The sequence below is a fragment of the Lactuca serriola genome, chromosome 8, assembly GCF_051521515.1.
Source record: "Lactuca serriola cultivar US96UC23 chromosome 8, Lser_US96UC23_V15, whole genome shotgun sequence".
Taxonomy (NCBI): domain Eukaryota; kingdom Viridiplantae; phylum Streptophyta; class Magnoliopsida; order Asterales; family Asteraceae; genus Lactuca; species Lactuca serriola.
The window spans coordinates 185,062,420-185,084,892 of NC_136415.1; positions in this window are offsets into that span (position 1 = coordinate 185,062,420).

A 22,473-nucleotide genomic window follows, 5' to 3' on the forward strand; every position below is an offset into this window, starting at 1 on the left:
GAAAACAGTTTAAGTCCCTGAAAATGCAATTATCTCGGTTTTAGCCCCTTCTTTTCGCAACTTTGACAATTTTGGCCCAAATTGTGAAACTTTTGCAACTTTGGTCCTTTTTAAATTTGGAAAGCATTTTAAACCTTTGAAAAGGATTTGGAACACTTATAGTCCACTGTTTTACAGAAAGTTACAGTTTTGGCCCTCCAAAACAGAAAAATTCGCATAATGGGCCTTATTGGGCCGAAATTTTCATTTTTAGCCCATTAAGCTTGGAATTTATGTTTTTAATCCCCTAAATGAGTATATTTCCAGAAATTTATTTATGGAAACTGTTTTGGCACACTTCATCCATCAGAATCTGTGAAATGTCAATTTGGGCCCTTATTTTTGCATTTTTCACATTTTAGGCCCAAAATTTGTGTTTTTAACCCAGAGAAAATTATTACTAAACCACTTAGCCATTTTTCTTGAAACACTTTGTGTTTAGAAATATATTTGAAGCTAAAATCATTTAATACAAGATATATCTCGGTTTTGATGGGTTTTAAGGCTAGATCCAACATAAAAACACATAAAAGCATACATATAAGCATGGAAATCATACAAGGCATACAAAACACATATAGATCTACACTTTCACTTGTATTCCCCCCCCCCACAAAACTCATAAAAACAGAAAATAGGGGGTATGAAGCTCACCTTGGGGTGTTGATTCGGTTTTTGAAGAAAGATTGGAAGAAATGAAGTGATTTTTGGCCTTTGCACTCCTTGATGAACTTTTCGAGATTATAGGGGTTTCTAGAGTGCAAGATCATGATTTTTGCATGGATTAGGAAGAGATGTTTGATAAATAAGGAATACAAATCATAGATCCAAGCAAAACTTTACCTTAGATGTTGATTTTTGTGGAAGAACCTTCTTGAATGCTTCCTAATTTTCGAGATTTTGGATGGAGGGGGAGAGATGTTCTTGAGTGATCTAGAGAGTGTTTGAGAGATTTTTGGTGGGTGTATGTGTGTATGGCCGAGAGTGAGAGAGGAGAGAAGGGAGAAGTGATTTTGAAGTGATGTTGCATGGATACATGGACTATATTGCATGGATACCCTATGGACAATAATGAGGTGGCACACTTAAGTCAACTCTCCCTTATCTTCTTGGGTTTGGGCCTTTGGGCCGAGAATGTGAAGGAAAAAAAAGATTTTTGGGCCTTTTGGCCCTTAAGCCCAATATTTGAGTTAGTTAGAGTGTGTTTTATGCTTAAAAGAATGTAGTATGATTTTTATATTTTTATTGGACTAGTTTAGGTTATTCATGGCTCAAAGTTTTCAATTCATTTCATTATAGGCCCAACATGACCTAAAATGTTAAAATACATAAGTGTGGGTCCAATTAGAGCCCAATTAGGGTTCTAAGCCCATGATAGTCCAATTGGAAGCTTATTGGTCCATTGGGATCCAATAAGGAAGTTCTAGTCTAAAATAGACTTAACAAGAACTTCTAGGGTCTCCAATTGTTTGATGACTATTTGTGGTACTTGCATGATGTATTTGATTGAAGTTTTTGATTCACATTAACTTGAATATATAGATTACATGGCTCAAAATTTACAGTTGTGACATCATCCCCCCGTTAGAGGGAATTTCGTCCCGAAATTCTGTTTGAAAGCTAGATTTGAGAATGCTAGAATAGGTGAGGGTACTTTTGCTTCATTTGATCTTCGCGTTCCCACGTGAATTCTGGCCCACGCTTTGCGTTCCACCGTACCTTCACGATCGGGATGCGACTCTGCTTAGTACGCTTCACCTCCCTGTCCATGATTTCGATTGGCACTTCGACGAACAGGAGATTCTCATTGATTTCGATTTCGTCAAGAGGAATGACAAGGGTTTCATCTGATAGGCACTTTTTCAGATTAGAAACATGAAACACGGGGTGTACACCATTTAGCTCTGCGGGTAGTTGTAGTCTGTATGCTACTGGACCTATTCGGGCGACGATTTCGAAAGGTCCAATGTATCGCGGGTTCAGCTTTCCCTGTTTTCCGAAACGTATAACCCCTTTCCAGGGTGAGACCTTTAACAATACTCGATCACCGACTTGGAATTCTAAGGGCTTTCGCCGTTTATCAACATAGCTCTTTTGCCGGTCACGCGATGCTTGTAATCGAGCTTTGATCTAGACAATCTTTTCTGTGGTCTCGCGAATGATTTCCGGTCCCGTTAATGCCCTGTTTGACGTATGTGTTCTTGCTAGCTGGGTGTCACCTACTTCAGCCCAACATAACGGTGATCTACATTTATGCCCGTACAGTGCTTCGAAAGGGGCCACCTTAATGCTCGAATGATAACTATTGTTATATGAAAACTCGATCAACGGTAGGTGGGTATCCCAAGACTTTCCGAAGTCTATCACACATGCACGAAGCATGTCTTCAAGCGTCTGAATGGTTCGTTCGCTTTGACCGTCCGTTTGTGGGTGATACGCGGTGCTCATATCAAGATGAGTTCCCATGGCCTTGTGGAGCGACTGCCAAAAGCGTGACGTGAACCTACTGTCCCTATCCGAGATGATAGATTTTGGCACTCCATGAAGTCTTACAATCTCTCGTAGGTACAAACGCGTCAGCCTCTCCATCTTGTAGGACTCTTTGATCGGCAGGAAATGGGCAGATTTCGTCAGTCGGTCGATTATTACCCATATGGTGTCCAATCCGTCCGACGTCTTGGGCAGCTTGGTCACGAAGTCCATAGAAATCCCCTCCCATTTCCACTCAGGGATTGCCGGTTGCTGTAACAATCCGGAAGGTTTCTGGTATTCCACTTTTACTTTGGCACACGTAAGGCACTTACTAACATAAGTTGCGATTTCCGCCTTCATGTTAGGCCACCAATAGTGCTGCTTAATGTCCAAATACATCTTGTCCGAACCAGGATGAATGGAGTATCGTGTCTTGTGGGCTTCCTTCATAACGATCTCCCTGAATCCTCCGATTTTTGGAACCCAAATACGGTTCATGAAGTAGTATACCCCATTCTCTTTTACTTCCAGGTTCTTCTCCATTCCGCGTAATGCCTCGCTAGTTCTATTTTCCGCTTTCATAGCCTCTGCCTGGACTGATGCAATTTGAGCGGTCAGATGAGACTGAATGGTTATCGAGTGCGTTTTCGTACGGCGGTTTGTGTACTCCTTCCGACTTAATGCGTCAGCTACCACGTTGGCCTTGCCTAGATGGTACTTGATCTCGCATTCGTAGTCGTTTAACAACTCCACCCATCTTCGTTGTCTCATGTTCAGCTCCTTCTGATTCAAGATGTGCTGGAGGCTTTTGTGGTCTGTGAAGATGGTGCACTTTGTACCGTACAGGTAGTGCCTCCAAATTTTTAGGGCGAAGACCACAGCTCCCAGTTCTAGGTCATGGGTTGTGTAATTTACTTCGTGCGTCTTTAGTTGACGGGACGCATATGCTATCACTCTTCCACGTTGCATGAGAACGCAACCTAAGCCTTGATTTGACGCGTCACAGTAAACTACAAAATCTTCCGTTCCTTCGGGTAGAGATAGTACAGGAGCGCTACAAAGAGCTTGCTTCAAGGCTCGAAACGCAATCTCTTGTCGGTCTGTCCACTTGAATGGCACACCCTTTTGCGTAAGTAAGGTAAGTGGCTTGGCGATTTTAGAGAAGTTTTGGATGAATCTCCTATAGTAGCCTGCTAGGCCTAAGAACTGACGAATTTCTGTGGGCGTAGTCGGAGTTGCCCATCCTTCCACAGCTTTGACCTTAGAGGGATCCACATGAATTCCATCTTGGCTAACTACGTGACCTAGAAAATTCACGCTCCGTAGCCAAAACTCACACTTAGAGAGTTTGGCGTAAAGTCTTTCCGATCGCAGCGTTTCTAGGACTTGTCGGAGATGTTGGCCATGCTCCTCTTTGCTTCGAGAATAGACGAGGATGTCATCGATAAACACAATGACGAAGTTGTCCAAGAACGGTCGACAGATTCGGTTCATTAGGTCCATAAATGCGGCGGGTGCATTTGTTAGACCGAAGGGCATTACGACGAATTCATAATGTCCATAGCGGGTTCGGAAAGCGGTTTTAGGAATATCTTCTTCTCGGACCTTGAGTTGATGGTATCCGGACCGTAGATCTATTTTAGAAAAATAGCTAGCTCCTTGGAGCTGGTCGAATAGATCATCGATTCGTGGGAGTGGGTAGCGGTTTTTAACAGTGAGTTTATTCAACTCTCTGTAATCGATGCACATTCTGAAAGATCCGTCCTTCTTCTTGACAAAGAGCACCGGAGCTCCCCATGGCGAGTAGCTAGGTCGGATAAATCCCTTGTCCAGAAGCTCACTGAGTTGGCTGGACAATTCCTGCATTTCAGCAGGTACCAATCGATATGGTGATTTAGCGAGAGGAGTTGCTCCTGGGACGAGGTCGATTCGGAACTCAACCTGTCTCTCTGGGGGTACTCCTGGAAGATCTTCAGGAAACACGTCCGGGAATTCACACGCTACCGGAATGTCTTGGATGTTAATTTCTTCTTTGGCCTTGTCCACTATGTGGGCCAAGAACGCTAAGTTGTTCTTTCGCAGATGTTTTTGTGCTTTGATGCACGAGATAAGACGAAGATTCGTGCTAGGTTTGTCTCCGTAAATTACTAGGGTTTCGTGATTCGGGAGACGAAGGCGAACGGCCTTCTCATGGCACAAAATCTCAGCATGGTGGGGGCTTAACCAATCCATGCCGATAATCACATCGAAACTCCTAATTGACACTGGCATCAGATCTATTCGTAAGACGTGTTGGTTAAGGGTTAGGGTACATCCAGTGTAGATTTCCCTAGTGGATTCGGTCTTCCCATTGGCCATTTCCACCGTATAGGTTTCATTTAGCTTTTGGGGTTGTTGTTTTAATAAATGTTTAAACTTCTCGCTTACGAAACTTCGCTCCGCTCCGGTATCAAATAAGATGCATGCATAAGTGTGGTTTAGGAGGAACGTACCGGTCACAACTGCGGGGTCCTGAACTGCATCACTCTGACCCATAGTCAGCATTCTTCCTGCTCCTCTGTTTCCTGAGTTGTTGTTGTTAGGGCAATCTCGACGGAAATGTCCCGTCCTTCCACACCCAAAACAGGTGTGGCTAGGCCCTGCATTGTTGCTGCCGGCATTGGCGTTGTTGGTATTGCGGTGGTTGTTATTGTTGTTCTGGTTGTTTCCCTGACTCTGGTTCTGAGAAGGATAAGTCCTGCAGAACCTTGCAGTGTGTCCCCTTCGGTTGCAACTGGTGCAATGGAACTCCCTACATTCTCCTTGGTGATGGAAACCGCACTTGTTGCATTTGGGATGATTACCGGAATAGGGTCTTGAAGTATTTGAAGCAGCTGAGGCTGGAGCATGTGATGTGACTGGTACCGGCGCAGTGACAACGTGAACTGCCACCGTTTGCTGCTTTTTAGAGGTCTCGGGACCCTGGCGCCCCTTCCTCTTGTTGTTCCATCCTTTCTTACCATCACTCTCCTTCTTCTTCTCAGTCTCTACCGGTTTCTCGCCCTTTTTGTGGTTATGATCATATAGCCTCTTTGCCAATCTCTTCGCACTGTCAAAAGTTTCAGGGTTCGCAGCTATCACATTCCCTTGAATGGGGGATGTCAGTCCCCAAATGAATCGTTCAATCTTCTTTCCCTCTGATGTGATCATACCCGGGCACAACAGAGATAGTTCGCTGAATCTCGATATGTAAGCATCGATGTTCCCATTCTGCACCGTGAGATTCCATAGTTCCTGCTCCATCTTCTGTATTTCGCCTCGGGGGCAGTACTCAGCCGTCAACATCTCTTTCATCTCTGCCCAGGGAATAGAGTTGGCGACAGGGAGTGTCATAGCTTCCACATGACCATTCCACCAAGTGAGTGCTTGGTCCACAAAAGTGCAGGCCGCGAACTTCACTTTCATCTGCTCGGGGCACTCGCATATCTCGAATACCGACTCTACCTTCTCGATCCATCGCTTTAGGGCGATCACTCCTCCGGTACCGTTGAAAGTTCGGGGTTTAGCGTTCGCAAAATCCTTGTAGGTGCACGTTTTAGTGAGTCCTTGGTTCGTCCTGTTGTTCGAACTTCCGGATCCTTGCCCGTTACCTCCTCCGTTGTTCCCTCGGTGAAGTTGTGCCATAGCCGCTGTGACTGCAGCAGACACGGCTGCCTGGAAAGCAGTGGAGTCAACTTCCGGCGGGGTTGGTTCGGGATTTCCGCGAGTAGCTGGGTGAGGCATCTTTCTGTCATGAAACGGAAAGATGTTGAGTGTACGTGGTTTCCGTGAGGTGGCGACTCTACTAACTAGGTGTATGGTGCGAACCTAAACATTACTATCATCAAGCATGCAATCATAATGTCTCAACACATAGCAACTGAGAATAATTTAGCAAAACACACAAAAGTTTATTAATATTATCCGCATTTAGTACAAGAAAATTTGCTCGTAGGAGCATACATAAATAACACTATTCCGACAGCATAACGGCTCCATGAGTAGTGTAGTCACTTAAACATAGAGCCGGAGTACATAACATAGTTCCTAATAACCTACTATGATAAGTCTATTCCTAGCCGCGATGAGCTGCGTCAGGAGGTGGTGCCGAAGATGTGGATGCTCCCTGAAGACGAGCCACTAGGCGTTCTGCATCCTGAAGTCGAGATTCCCACCTTACCTGCCTCATGTGCCCCCAGCTACACCAGGGATCAGCGCAGGGATCTACGCCTGCTGCTAGGGTTGCAGAGGTTCGGCTGGTGAAGGTAGAGGCCCCGAAGGCTCGAGGGAGGGCATTTCAGTTGACTACAAAAGAGGTCCGCGCGGCGCCCGATGTTGTGGTTGGTATGTATTCTCTTTTCACCTTTTATTTGAGTTGAGTTTTATGCTTATATGATTATATGCGTAGGTACTTTTCTTACGAGTTTTGTACCTACTCTGGTTTTATTTGACTCGGGTGCGAGTCGGTCATTTGTTTCCTTGGCTTTTAGTCAGCACATTAGTATCCGTCGAGAGGCGTTGAGTCGGCCTCTGCAAGTTTCCATACCTGATGAGCGAGCAGTGTATGCTTCTAATGTGATTCGAGGATGTGTCCTTGAGATCTTCGGTGTAGAGTTCCCGATAGATCTAGTTCCGATCGCGATGGGGGACGTGTGTGTTATAATGGGTATGGATTGGTTGAGCAGATATCGAGCTGTGATAGACTGCGAGCATCAGTTGGTGATGATTCGAGACCCTAGTGGGGGAGTTCTTACAGTGCATGGCGAGGGTACACGTGCGGGGTCAGCATTTTGTTCAGCCACCAGAGCAAGACAAAGTCTACAATAGGGCTGTAGAGGATTTATGGCATATGTGATGGATGCGAGGGTTGTTTCAGAGGGTCCGAAGTCGGTTGATGGGGTTCCGATAGTGCGCGAGTTTCTGTATGTGTTTCCAGAGGAATTGCCAGGTGTGCCTCCGGAGAGGCAGGTAGAGTTCAGTATTGAGTTGGTTCCGGGAGCTGCGCCTATCGCTAAGGCGCCTTATCGCCTTGTGCCTCCGGAGATGTAGGAGTTATCCTCGCAGCTTCAGGAGCTACTGGGGAAGGGGTTTATCAGGCCAAGCAGTTCGCCATGGGGGGCGCCCATCCTTTTTTGTCAAAAAGAAGGATGGTTCGCTCTGGATGTGCATTGATTATCGTGAGCTAAATAAGCTAACGGTCAAGAACCGTTATCCATTGCCGAGGATCGACGATTTGTTTGACCAGTTGCAGGGAGCATCCTGGTTCTCCAAGATCGATTTGAGGTCTGGGTATCATCAGGTGAGGGTTCGGGAGGAGGACGTCCAGAAGACAGCATTCCGGACTCGTTATGGGCATTATGAGTTCGTGGTGATGCCTTTCGGACTCACCAACACACCTGCGGTGTTCATGGATCTCATGAACAGGGTGTGCAGACCGATGTTGGATCACTCAGTGATCGTGTTCATCGATGACATATTGGTGTATTCAAGATCTAGAGAGCAGCATGAGGAGCATTTGAGGGAGATCCTCGGAGTTCTGAGATCGGAGAGACTTTATACCAAGTTCTCCAAATGTAAGTTCTGGCTACGAGAGGTCTAGTTTCTGGGACACCTCGTTAACCAGAATGGGATATTGGTCGATCCAGCCAAGATTGAGGCGGTCATGAGATGGGAGGTGCTGAGGTCACCCACTGAGATCAGGAGTTTTCTGGGTTTGGCCGGCTATTATCGGAGATTTATTAAGGATTTCTCCAAGATCGCCGTGCCACTCACCAAGTTGACCCGGAAGGGTGTTACTTTTTCTTGGGGTCCGGAGCAGCAGACCTCGTTTGAGACACTTCGCCAGAAATTATGCGAAGCACCAGTTCTAGCTCTCCAGAAGGGATGGAAGATTTGTGGTTTATTGTGATGCATCAATATCCGGATTGGGTGCGGTGCTTATGTAGAGGGGGCATGTGATTGCTTATGCGTCGAGGCAGCTTAAGCCTTATGAGTCGAGATATCCCACTCATGATTTGGAGCTGGGAGCAGCAGTGTTCGCTCTCAAGATCTGGCGACATTACCTGTATGGGGTTCGGTGTACGATATACATGGACCACAAGATCTTGAAATATTTGATGGATCAGCCCAACCTGAACATGCGCTAGAGAAGGTGGTTGGACGTGGTCAAGGATTATGATTATGAGATCATGTACCACCCGGGCAAGGCTAATGTGGTAGCCGATGCATTGAGGCGTAGGGCGGAGGGCGCCCCAATTCGAGATGTTTGTTTGAGATTGTCAGTGATGACCCCAGTGTTGGATGCTATTCGTAGGGCCCAGGCTGAGGTTGTGAAGCCAGAGAGCCAGAAGAGGGAGCGAGTTGTCGGGCTGGTATCGAAATTTGTTACCAATAGCCGGGGGCTTATGACGTTTCAGGGCCGGATTTGGATACCGTCTGTGGGCGGGACGCATACCATTTTGATGGAGGAGTCCCATCGATCGAAATTTTCGATCCATCCCGGGGCCACTAAGATGTATTTGGACCTGAAGAAGGATTATTGGTGGCCCTGTATGAAGAGGGATGTCGCATGGTTTGTGGAGAGGTGCCTGACCTGTCGCAGGGTGAAGGCCGAGCATCAGCGTCCACATGGTAAGTTGCAGCCATTACATATTCCCGAATGGAAATGGGAACAAATTACCATGGATTTCATCACCAAATTGCGAAGGACCGCGAGGGGTGTCGATGCAATTTGGGGGATTGTGGACAGGTTGACGAAGAGCGCTCACTTTCTTGCCATCAGTGAGAGCTCTTCTGCTGAGAGACTAGCAGAGTTGTATGTGAGGGAGGTGGTATCGCGGCATGGAGTTCCGATATCGATTGTTTCAGATCGAGATGTGCAATTTACTTCCAGATTTTGGAAGAAGTTTCACGAGGAGTTGGGTACGAAGCTGCGTTTCAGTACTGCATACCACCCACAGACGGACGGGCAGAGTGAGCGGACGATTCAGACACTCGAGGATATGCTCCGGGCATGTGTATTGGATTTCGGAGGGAGTTGGGACACGTATTTGCCCTTGGCAGAGTTTTCTTATAACAACAGCCATCATTCGAGCATTGCCATGCCACCCTTTGAGTTGTCGTATGGGAGGAGGTGTCGAACCCCCATTTGCTAGGGAGAAGTGGGGCAGCATGTGATGGGCAGCACCGAGATTGTGCTTCAGACGACAGAGTAGATCCAACAGGTTAGGCAGAGGTTGTTGACCGCTCAGAGTCGGCAGAAGAGTTATGCGGACAGACGCCGGTCCGAGCTCGAGTTTCAGGTCGGCGACTTCGTGCTCCTGAAGGTCTCTCCTTGGAAAAGAGTGATTCGATTCAGGAAGAGGGGCAAGTTGGGGCCCCGATATATTGGTCCTTTCAGGGTGATCGCGAGGGTGGGCAGGGTAGCCTATCATTTGGAGTTGTCGGCAGAGTTGGGTCAGATTCATGACACTTTCCACGTATTGCAGTTGCGAAAGTGTATAGCCGACGAGTCGGCAGTGGTGCCATTAGAGGATATTCAGATAGGTGCGAGCCTGAATTATGCTGAGAAACCGGTGGCGATCAGGGATCGGAGGATCAAGGTTTTGAGGAACAAGGAGGTGCCACTGGTGCAGGTCCAGTGGCAACATCAGAAAGGGTCAGAGTTGACTTGGGAACCGGAGCGTGAGATGCAGGAGCAGCATCCGGAGTAGTTTGCAGAGTGAGACTTCGGGGGCGAAGTCTGATTCTAGTGGCTTTTGATATTGTAACACCCGGTTTTCCAGGTATAAGATTTTGTTCTTTTATTTTTGGGTTTTGAGGGGGAACTCGGCGAGTTGGCGTCTAGACTCGCCGAGTATGGTCGCGGATTCATATAAGGGTTCACAGCTGGACTCGGCGAGTTCATGAGTGGACTCGGCGAGTCCACACTGTTTAATGAAACCCTGATTTCCATGGTTTGAGACCTATTTAAAGGCCCTTATGGCCGTCCATTGCGGCTACCACACCCCAGAGAGAGTCCTAGATCGCTTGTGTGGAGAAGAGAGTCCATTGTTGATCATTTGTTGGTGAAATTTGAAGGAGAAGGTATCCAAGGAAAAAGAAGGTTGAAGGAAGTGTAAATCTAGTGTCTTCAGAGATCAAAGGCTTCATATTAAGGTATTCCTTCGGACCTTCTCCAGTTTTGAGTATTGATTCATAGAGTTAGGGTGTTTAAACCCTATAGAAGAAGACTATGTAGAGTATTTAGTCCCCTTTTCGAGTTATGCTTTGGATCTGGACTCAAAGAGGTCCAGAGACCTTAACCCTTGGAGCTTTATGAGCGATCTTGGAAGTCATGAGCTTAGAATGTCATTTTTGGGGCTAAATCACCATTTTGGACCATTTCTATGTTATATGTGTGCCAAGGTCCGAACTTTACGTGATTATCATGCTTGGGGAGGCTAGATCTATGATTGTATGGAACAGATCTAACCTCATAAGTCGTTTTGAGTTTGTGCATGGCATGAACTCGCTGAGTCCGAAGAACAGACTCGGCGAGTAGTTTGAAGGTTGCCCGTTAATCACTTAGTGAGTGGACATGTCGAGTTGGGGGAATGACTCGGTGAGTCATGGAGAGTCAGGGGTCTCAGTTCGAGTTGGAACTCGCCGAGTTGTTCTTGGAACTCAGCGAGTTGAGTCGGGGTGGCCCCGCGATTCTTGCCAGGTGGAACTCGTCGAGTCAGGGGAGTACTCGACGTGCCAAGAGAGGTTCTAACTGAGAGTTAGTGGACACGTGTAGACTCGCCGAGTCGCCCTAGTGCACTCGCCGAGTCGGGTCAAAGTTTGACCGTTGACCTTGTTGACTTTTAGGGTTGAGTGTAGTTGTATTTATGAGAGTATTTGCTTTATGTGATTAGGCGGAGGCTAGATCACATTTCTACCGAGACAGAGACTTACCGAGATATCTGAGGTGAGTCTTCTCACTATACTGTACCTGGAAAGGTACCTATGTGTGACCGGAAGGTTTTGTATGCTATGAGTTGCATGTTTTGTATGCGTTATGTATGTGATATGTATGTTATGTATGATGTGGGCCGGAAGGCATTATGACATGGACCGGAAGATCAGGGAGTCATGGACCGGAAGGTCGATATGAGTAGGACCAGAAGGTCTACTGGGACTGGGACTGAATTCCCTGAGACACATGGACCGGAAGGTCGTGTAGAGTATGGCCTGGAAAGGCGTATGTGCGTAAGGGTATTTTGGGGAACTCATTAAGCAATATGCTTACAGTTGTTGTGTTATGTGTTTCAGGTACTAGCGAGGACAGTGGAATGGCGCCAGCGTGACTCGTACACACCAGAGAGAGGATGTGATTTTTGTGATCTTGGGATACAATATGTTTTGATAACTATTATTGGACACTTTATAAAACATTTTATGTGAAAATGGTTGTGAAAAAATGAAATTTTTGGTTTGAACTTTACGTTGTTACAGATATTCTACCTTCACTTTAGCGCAAGTGAGGCACTTGCTAATGTAAGTGGCAATTTCTGCCTTCATGTTAGGCCACCAATAAAGTTGCTTGATATTCAGGTACATTTTATCTGAACCCGGATGGATGGAGTATCGTGTCTTATGGGCCTCATTCATGACTACCTCTCTGAATTCCCCAAGTTTAGGGACCCAAATTCGGTTCATGAAATAATATGGTCCATCCTCCTTGACTTCGAAGTTCTTTTCCATCCCACGTAACACTTCACTTGTCCTGTTTTCTGTCTTCATGGCATCCAACTGGGCTTCTTTGATTTGCGAGGACAGATGGGATTGAATGGTTATTGAAAGAGTTTTCACACGACGATTTGAGTATTCTTTCCGACTCAAGGCATTAGCTACCACGTTAGCCTTTTCTGGGTGGTACTTGATTTCGCACTCATAATCGTTTAGCAGCTCAACCCATCTTCGTTGCCACATGTTTAACTCCTTTTGATTTAAAATGTGTTGGAGGCTCTTCTGGTCGGTGAAAATTGTGCACTTTGTACCATAAAGGTAGTGCCTCTAAATCTTCAAAGCAAAGACCACAGCTCCCAATTCGAGATCATGGGTGGTATAATTCACCTCATGTGTCTTTAGTTGCCGGGATTCATATTCTATCACCTTCCCACGCTGCATAAGTACACAGCCTAAACCATGATTCGAATCATCGCAATAAACTACGAAGTCCTCAGTTCCCTCTGGTAATGATAGTACAAGTGCACTACAGAGAGCTCGTTTCAGAGTTCGGAAGGCAACCTTCTGCTTTTCTGTCCATTCAAGCTACATGGTAAGTGGCTTGGCTGTTCTGGAGAAGTTCTGGATGAATCTTCTATAATAGCCTGCGAGACCCAGAAATTGACGAATTTCTGTGCGTGTCGTTGGGACTGCCCATCCTTTAATGGCTTTGATCTTAGAAGGTTCCATATATATCCCTTCTTGGCTGACAACATGACCTAAAAAGTTTACGCTATGGAGCCAGAACTCACACTTAGAGAGTTTTACATATAACTTTTCGGCTCGCAGGGTTTACAAGATTTGTCGGAGATGTTGACTATGTTCCTCTCTGCTTCGAGAATAGACCAGAATATCATCGATGAAAACGATGACAAAGTTGTCAAGGAATGGTCGGCAAACTCAATTCATCAGGTCCATAAATGCGGCAGGGGCATTCGTTAGACCGAAGGTCATTACAACAAATTCATAATATCCATAGCGAGTTCGGAAAGCGGACTTGGGGATATCCTCTTCCCGTACCTTGAGTTGGTGGTAGCCGGATCACAGATCTATCTTAGAGAAGTAATTTGCTCCTTCAAGCTGGTTGAATAGATCGTCGATTCATGGAAATGGGTAGCAATTTTTCATAGTGAGCTTATTTAGTTATCTATAATCGATACACATCCTAAAGGATCCGTCCTTCTTCTTAACGAAAAGGACCAGAGCTCTCTAGGGTAAGAAGCTAGGTCGGATGAATCCTTTGCTCAAGAGTTCGTTGAGTTGGCTTGACAATTCTTGCATCTCCGCAGGAGCCAACCTATAGGGCGATTTGGCGATGGGTATAGCTCCTGGCATAAGGTCAATTCGGAACTTGACTTGTCTTTCTAGGGGTATCCCCGGAAGGACATCACGAAAGATGTTAGGGAAATCGCAAGCCACTGGGATGTCTCGAATACTAACCTCCTCCTTGGATTTATCCACGATGTGAGCTAGAAACGCCAAGTCCTTCTTTTGTAGACACTTCTATTCCTTAATACACGAGATAAGACGAAGGTTCGTATTGGGTTTATCTTCATATATAATTAGGGTTTCGTGATTAGGGAGATGAAGGCGAACGGCCTTCTCGTGACACATAATTTCAGCATGATGGGAGCTCAACCAATCCATGCCGATAATCACATCAAAACTCCTAATAGTTACAAGAAATCAAATTTATGTGGAACGTGTGGTGATTTAAGGTTAGGGTACATCCTACGTAGATTTCCCCAGTTGATTCTATTTTCCAATTATCCATTTCCACCGTAAAGGTTTCATTAAGTTTCTGGGGTTGTTGTTTTAGCAAATGTTTGAATTTATTACTCACAAAATTCCGCTCTGCCCCGGTATCAAACGGGATGCATGTATATGTGTTGTTAAGGAGAAACGTACCAGTGACAACAGCGGGATCCTGAACCGCTTCTCCTTGACCCATGGTCAGCACTCTCCCTACTCCTCCATTCCCTTGGTTGTTGATATTGGGGCAGTTTCAACGGAAATGCCCAGTCCTTCCACATCCATAATAGGTGTGGCTAGCCCGAGTGTTGTTGTCTTTGTTGTTGGTGTTGGTGTTGTTGTTGTTGTTATTGCGGTTGTTGTTATTGTTTCCCTGTTGCTGGTTCTGGGGAGGATAGGTCCTACAGTATTTTGTCGTGTAACCCTTTCAGTTGCAACTGGTACAATGCATCTCCCTGCATTCACCTTTGTGATGGAGGTTGCACTTGTTGCACTTTGGGAGGTTCCCGGAATATTGTTTAGGGGCACTTGGGGTAGATGAGACTAGAGCATGTGGTATGGAGGGAACTTGGGTGGTTGCAGCATGAACTGTCTCTGTTGGTTGTTTCTTTGACGACTCTAAGCCTTGTCGTCCCTTCCCCTTGTTATTCTTTCCCTTCTTGTTATCACTCTCGTTCTTGCTTTCAGTTTCCCCTGCTTTTTCCCTTTTTGTTGTTGTTGTCGTACAGCTTCTTGGCCAACCTCTTGGCGCTGTCAAAGGTTTCAGGATTGCCGGCTATCACATTTCCTTGAATCGTTTGATTTTCTTTCCTTCCGAGGTAATCATGCCAGGACACAATAGAGACAGTTCACTAAACCTTGATATGTAAGCATCAATGTCGGAGTTTTGGATTGTGAGGTTCCATAAGTTCACACCAAATAATAAGAATATATAACACATAACAGATAACAACATCACGATAAAACACATAATATTTTCCACTAATAATATCTGTACTTTGATACATGAAAATTTGATCGAAAGAGCATACATAAGGGTACAAAGTTTGGCAGCATAACGACTCTATGGGTAGTGTAATCACTTAAACATAGAGTCGATCGATACATAATGTAGTGTGCATAAAAGAAACATAACACAAATAGGGAGGTCTACTGGTCCGGAGTGCTCTGAGATGTGTTGGGTGGCGGGGTTGATGATGTGGATGCGCCCTGAAGACGCACCACTGATCATTCTGTGGCTCGTATTTAATCCTCTCAAATTTCTTGACGTACATGAAAGCTATGGATTACCTCTTGAGTTTCCCGTTCCACTCTGGCCACTGCAGCTCGCATCTGATTCAGCTGCTCAGCAGTGCCCTGGGCTAGGTCGCCAGTGTTCCGTAACCGCCTCACCATGACAAGAAGTGCCTGGTCGGCTAGTCCTCCGTCTCTCAGATCATAGGATTCCTTGGACATCCCATATGGGGGTCGTTGCCCCTACTTCTTGCTCCGTCTCCAAATATCAACACCCCATGGAGGCGTGGGGCCATTTGGGTGATGAGCGGGCACCCTAATCGGGTAAGGTGGGTTGATGACTTCGGACTCTGCGTTCGAATCACCATCATCGTCATCACTGGGCTCTTCCTACTCCAAGTCTATCACTGGCTCGACAGGTCCGCCCTCGACTTCTGCTTCAGGTTCTTATTCGGACTCCTCCTCGGGGTCTTCTTCGGGTTCTTTTTCTTCCAAGTCTACCACAGGCTCAGCAGGTCTGCCTTCAACTTCCACTTCAGGTTCTTCTTCGGACTCCTCCTCGGGGCCTTCTTCAGGTTCTTCTTCCAGCCATCCGTTATTCCCCTGGTTAGGGAAATACGGTTCTCTGGTATTATGGAAGCCGGCCATACTATCTACACGAGGGTATATAAATAAACTGCTATTATTCCTAAGATGTTTTATTTGTTATAAAAAAAATTAGGTCGATGTTCTCCTCTTGGTTAACAAAAGGGTATGTCTTAGGTTTATTGACCATCGCGATCGCCCCAGGGCATGTGATAGTTGTATTCTGGAGGAAATGTAGTTGATCTGGCTACATTCGCCCCTAATACAACTGTGAACAGTCCTGGCTTAACCGAGATGTCAGGATTTTCAAATCATCTTATTTGAATTGTTATTATGATTATTTTTCTAAGTTGTACAAGTAAGAGTGTTTATTATTATATTTTATTTGTTTTGTTCAGAGTTATTTAATCCCTCTTCGGGTTTATAGTTGCATATCAATGTGTGGTTAGATATGCCAGTTCACTATAAGCAGAGCTCTGATACCAACCTGTCACACCCCCGAACCAGACGGCGGAAACGTCTGAGGACTCGTGTGACTTAAATTGAAATATCATCACAATGAATATACATGAAACATAACATAAACATCACCATGCATTAATACATTACAACTGACCTTGTTCACATCAAGTACATTGTTTACATGACATATTCCAAAACATAAATTGTCTGATGTTTAACATTACACAAAAGAAATTTCCTGAAACACACTTGGAGGTTCTTCAGTCTAATGATTTCCTGAAAATACAATTTATTTTGAAAACGTCAACATATATAATGTTGGTGAGTTAGTAAGCACGTTTGATATAAAACTAGTTTGTACTTTTTGTAAAACCCAGAAAATCCGATATTTTGTATACAAAAACTCTTTACAAAAAAGATGTGATGATCCCATAAGTGAATATGTAAGTGATTTCGAGACATGTAAAAGTGATTGTTGTTCAAAATTTATTCTTGTATTATAGTTACTATATGTAGGAGTGAATAATGTTGTTCCCCCGGAAAACCCGATGTTTTCCGATATAAATAATATGATAGTTTTGTATTATTGTATCATCTCAACGAATAAATCAGATTTCCCATGATTACTTAGCTGGTAATGGATCTCTATGTGAGTTGTTATAACCATGCATAATAATGACTAATTCGCCTGTCTTGGCATTTTATCGGATGCCGGTTTTGATCAAGATTTTGTCACCCTAGACTAGCCGAGTCTAACTGTAGCGAAAAGATCAGGTGTGGGGGGATCACCCCCGTATAGATTTATACACAAACTCTCGCTCTCCCTCTAGGAGACTCTGGTTATAACTACAGACTATGACTGACACTTATTGGTGTCACCCGTTATTTCTCACTAAGTCCCACTGAAATTGAAGAACCTGATTTATGTTTACGTGAATAAAAGGTAAGCCTAACATACGAAGAGAAGAGGGAAACAGAGGCCCACTAACTTTGTATGTTATTATAGGTTGTCGAGTATGCTACATGCACGTTATAGCCTGTGACGCCCGTAGATCCGGGCTAGTCAATCTAGAGATGATAGGGGTCGAAAATGACTTTTCGACAAAAGATTATTTAGAATAAATAATCTCAACCAAGTTATAGTATATGTTACAAGGGTTTCGTACATTTAAGAACACCGAAATCCGAGCTATAACGAAGAAGTTATGACCCGTTGAAGTTTCGCGACGGAACCGACACAACACCGGGGAAGCGTAAATAGTGAATTTACGATGGAGCAATATTTAGCCTTAGCGGTCTAAACAGAATTTGTAGAACTCGTTAAACCGAGAGCGTCCCTAAAAAGAACGCCCAAATCTGACTTCATATGAGGAAGTTATGATTTTTCGAAGTTTCGGCTTAGCAGTGTACAACCCGAAATTCGAATATTAGATCGAGCGGTTTTAGCCAACACAACCTAAACGAGAATTGAATATCTCATTAATAGTAGCGTAACGATAAAAATATGGATGAAAACGGACGTCGGATGAAGAAGTTATGAATTTTTAACGGACCAATCATGTCCCGGCCTGTTAATAATATAACTTTTAAAATAATGTCAAAATTAGCCGACAGAGTCTAAATGAAAGTTGTAGTGTACCTTCCTGCCTTCGCGTGGATATAAATAATGTCAAAAAAAGGAGCTCGTATGAGGAAGATACAAATTTTTGAAGTTTGGGATCGAAATCACGAAACCTGGTGCGAACCTGATGACGTGGCCGAGCCACAACCGTCTAATGCGCCGTCTCAGATAACGCCACGTCGCCTCACTTCGCTACACCCCGCGTCCGAGATTGGTACGCCCAACGTACCCTCTCTTCCTATCCGTTCCGATATTGCGAGCCAGCTAGTGCAAGCTGGCAATCCTATCCGAGACTACGCCCAGCGTAGCCTCAGTACGCCTAGCGTAATCTGAGCAGCTCCAGCACTATAAATACCATGTGAACCCTCTCGGAAATCTCACACCTTTCTCCACACTTTCTCTCACTACTTTCTCTCTCTAATGGTTTTAACTCTCCCTAAAGTCTATGTGAACCCCTAGCACCCAAAGTAAGCCCCGAGGCTCCCAGAGTCCCGAGAAAAAGGGCCTTTCGGTTTCGAAACGCTGCTTCGAGCAAATCCCGGTTTTCTTTAAAACCCGCTGTAAGTGAGCTACGCCTACGCAACTTTTAATATAGCTTTTAAATAATTATAGTAATGCTATAAGGAGCTTATAATGAGTACTTGGGCTATTATTATGGGTTATATAATTTTTGCTTAATGCTTATATAATAGTAATAATAGCTAGACTATTAATTAGTCTCGGTGAATGATAGACTAAACCCTAGTGGTAATGATACTAGGTTTTGATGAAGGAAATTGTTTCAAGAGTAACGAAGCGCTGTCTAAGTTCAGAATCACCACCTTGACAGGTGAGTGCATAGTTACTTTCATCTTACACATAGATATGAAGTATTTTATATAAACTACGTGTTATGTGTGCATATTACCTGAATACTTGCTGTCTATGATGGATGAACATTTTTATACATGTTTTAAATGATTTAAACTGTATACATATTTTATATCTACAAATATGTTGGGTATGACATGGGTATATGAATGATGAGAGATGAAAGATGATGTGAGTAAACATTGGCAGCTATAGACTTAGTGCCTAATAAATAACATCGGCAACTATGGACTTAGTGCCTATTCGAAAAACACTGGTAGCTATGGACTTAGTACCTATTAGGTAAACACGGGTGGCTATAGACTTAGTACCTATTAGGTGATTGTAGCTATGGACTTAGTACCTGGCAGGTATGGACTTAGTGCCTGTTAGGTAAACGTTGGTAGCTATAGACTTAGTACCTACACTCGTAGCCATGGATTTAGTACCTGAGGAATGAACTTTAGCAGCTATGGATTTAGTGCATTGGCAGCTGTGGAATTAGTTCCTGTCTTATAACCCTGGAAGAAAGGGACTTCAGAATGAACGAATGCAGGATAGATGACTCTTAGGGTAGACTCTTAAGAGTTAGGAAGATTTGTTTGATGTTTAAACATAATAATTATATTATTGTGGGTTGAAACCCCTATGTACTCACCAGGTTTCCCAACCTGACCCACTCAGTTTATTTATATCACAGGTGTCAAAATGAAGTTACATTACACTAAGAGATTAAAGAGATGTAGATCACTAGTGTAAATAAATGTAAGTTTTGCTTATGCTTATGTTTCTGTATTAACGATGACTTCCCAAATGTTTTAAAATGAATAAAATACGTTTCTTCGAAAATGTTTTTGATAATGTATTTATCGTGTTTTTCTAGGAACAAATTCCGCAACACTTTTATGAAAAATATTACTCTGATTTTCAAACAAGCATAAACAAAAATCGGTCTTTTCCGGCCGTGAAAATGGGGATGTCACAGTTGGTATTAGAGCATTAGTTTAAGCGAACTAGGAATATGGATTTATTTCTAGACTTAAACTTAGAATGCTAAGCATTGATTGTGAGGAGTGTGTCTTAGGTAATACACCTGAATAGACACAAGCACTAGCTTATTTAGGGAAAATGCCAAACATGCTTTTATGTGCTAAATGATTTATGATGCTAAATGTATGATTGGATCTATGGTCTGTTTCCGACCGGATCTGGAGACTTTATGTGTTCAGATTTCTAAACGTTTAGTTACGGTATTAGAACTAGCATGTAACTTTTTGGAGCTATAAGGAGATTTACACGTCGATCGTAAATAAAATCTTTCTTATCTAAATTCTCGTTGCTACAGACCGAACGTTTAAATTGGTAAATAGATCGAAATGGCAAAAACCCGCAGTGGAGCTGGGAATGTGAATGGGAATAGGAATCAACCCCCAGTGATTCAAAAAATACCTGTTGTAGTAGAAGATGTACCCGAACCAATCACCATGGATGGAGTACAAGCCATGATTAGGGCTATGTTAGCTGAACAAAGGGAAGAAATGAGGCGGATGTTGAATAGGGACGAACCTACCATACCCGTTGAGCAACGGGAGCTGATTCCCGAGCAATCGGATGAAGGGAACTATAGCTGCCAAGTAAGTCAAGTTGGGATTCAAGGAGAACAAAGGAATGGCCCGGAAAAGGGAAACAACAAGGATGGGCGAATGTATAAGAATTTCTTATGTGCCAAGCCAACATGTCTTTCTGGAAGCCCGAAGCCAGTTGAGATTATGGATTGGATCTCCGAGATGGAGATAGTGTTTGAAAGTTGCAATTGTAGCGAGAAACAGAAGACTGTCTTCGCGGTAAGACATCTGAAAACTCGAGTCTTGAGCTGGTGGAAGCTATTGGCAGATATGATGCCACGAGGAGAAGCCCTAAGGATGTCATGGGAAGAGTTCTTGGAACAGTTGAAAATGCAGTACTGCTCAGAGATAGATCTGATAGACATAAACAACGAGTTTCAGAACCTGAAGAAAGGGAAGATGAGTGTTGATGAGTATGCCACCGCATTCACCGAGAGGATGAAGGTATTTCCCTACTTGGTTCCTACTGAACTCTCCAAGATTGATAGGTTTGCTAACAGACTGCCCACAGACTTTGGCCCAATGGTCAAAATGGAAACTACTTTGAAAACAGTCGTTAGAGCAGCTAAGAACGTAGTGACCCAGATAAGAGAAAAAGGTCTAGAAAAAGATAAGGCAGGAGAAAAGCGGAAGCTTGAAGGATCTTCAAGGTCCAACAAGGAGAGCAAATTCTCAAAGATTGGAGGAGGAGAAAGAGGTGAAGCAAGATGGTTTGATAAATGCAAGAAGAAGCATTGTGGGAAACGCAACGAAGAAGTGACTTGTTACAAGTGTGGAAGGACTGGTCACTATTCCAAGGATTGTACACATAATGATAAGGTATGCTATGGATGTGGAGGCAAGGGGCACCTGTCTAGAAATTGCCCAAAGAAAAACGAAGCAGCAAGGCCGGAAACGACACCAAGGCCAATGGCATTTCACATGATCCTCGACGAAGCAGATAACAATGCGAGGAACCAAGGATGAGGACTTCATATCCGAAGATCAAGATATGAAGTAGCCATGTGGATAGTATTAGGAAGTGTAGCCTATTAGAGGAATGGTATAGGGTAAACTTGAACACCTATGTAATAGTTTCAAGAAATAATAAAACCTTCGTATTGTTATTTGGTGTGTTAAACTGTTATGTGATTTTCTTGTGTGGTGACTTGGAAAACTGCGAGACAATACTTGGGACGAGTATAAGTAGGTGTGAATGGTAATAGAGGCCTATACTACTAGAAGCATAGGACTCGCACTTGGATCAAGGAAAGTCACAAGGTTACCAAGGCACTAGTAATTGATTCCATTTTGTTCAAGTATGTCGTTACCATCGATTCGGTAATGACTAAGAAGATGATTACTATTCCAGCCCTAGTGGTCATATCATATCGAGTCCGACTAAGATATGTATTTTACGTGGTTCAGAGAACCAAGCTCGATGTAGCGTCTGACTTAAGCCAGAAGATTGAAGTGAAATTGAAGCGATCAATAGAAGTATCGCGGTTGTTATTAAAGTAAGAAGCTTATAGAAAGAGATGCTACATGCTATAATTTGATTTTATCACATTAGAACATGAAGGAAGGTATATTTCATTCAGGAATTTGACTCTAAAAGAGCTGAGTCTAAGCGTTGCATCATACAATGAGAGGTCATTAGAACATAACTCATCGTTATGTTACGATAATCAAAGGAAAGAACCTATCTTAAGTTAAGTCTATCAAGAAGGAGTAGGAGTCTCCAATAAGGATCGAATTTTTAACTCGAAGGTTACGATTGAAAGTCCAACAGGGTATGAAGAGCAGGTGCAAGATTGAGCACCGTCAGCAGTCAAGAAGTCCAAAAGTTAGATACTCCTTTGAAGGAACAAGGAAGTTACGAATATTACCTAGGATGAAGAGATAACGTATGGAGTCATGTGAGCCCTGTTTCATTGATGATTCTAGGACGTAATCATCCTAAGGGGGAGATAATTGTAACGCCCATAGATCCGGGCTAGTCAATCTAGAGATGATAGGGGTCGAAAACGACTTTTTGACAAAAGATTATTTAGAATAAATAACCTCAACCAAGTTATAGTATATGTT